Source organism: Arachis ipaensis, chromosome B05, assembly GCF_000816755.2.
Source record: "Arachis ipaensis cultivar K30076 chromosome B05, Araip1.1, whole genome shotgun sequence".
In the NCBI taxonomy this organism is placed as follows: domain Eukaryota; kingdom Viridiplantae; phylum Streptophyta; class Magnoliopsida; order Fabales; family Fabaceae; genus Arachis; species Arachis ipaensis.
Window position 1 is genome coordinate 136618822 of NC_029789.2, and position 273 is coordinate 136619094.

At 19.0% G+C, this 273-nt stretch overlaps 1 protein-coding gene across 5 annotated transcripts in view; it reads right to left on the reverse strand.

Annotated features, from left to right (window-relative positions):
- LOC107644355 (probable sulfate transporter 3.5) overlaps positions 1-273 on the reverse strand; it is a 10400-nt gene that overhangs the window by 6600 nt on the left and 3527 nt on the right. The gene's annotated exons all lie outside the window — the stretch shown is intronic.

Genomic DNA, 273 nt, shown 5'->3' on the forward strand with positions numbered 1-273 from the left:
ACCCCAAAAAAAAATTTGTATCTAAATAAATATATTAAAAATATAACTATTTATGTTTATATTTTTTATCAGCTTAATCTTTTTTAAAAAAATAAAATCATGACAAATTCATCTGATTAATTAGATAAAGATATTCAAAATAAATATGAAAGAGTCACGCTCACATTTCTATTCTTAACCAATTTATCTTGGAAGGATTAAAAATTTATGTTTGTACGTATTATTAATTTAAGATTGTGATAGTTTAATCAAACATTTTTATTGATGTGTTAA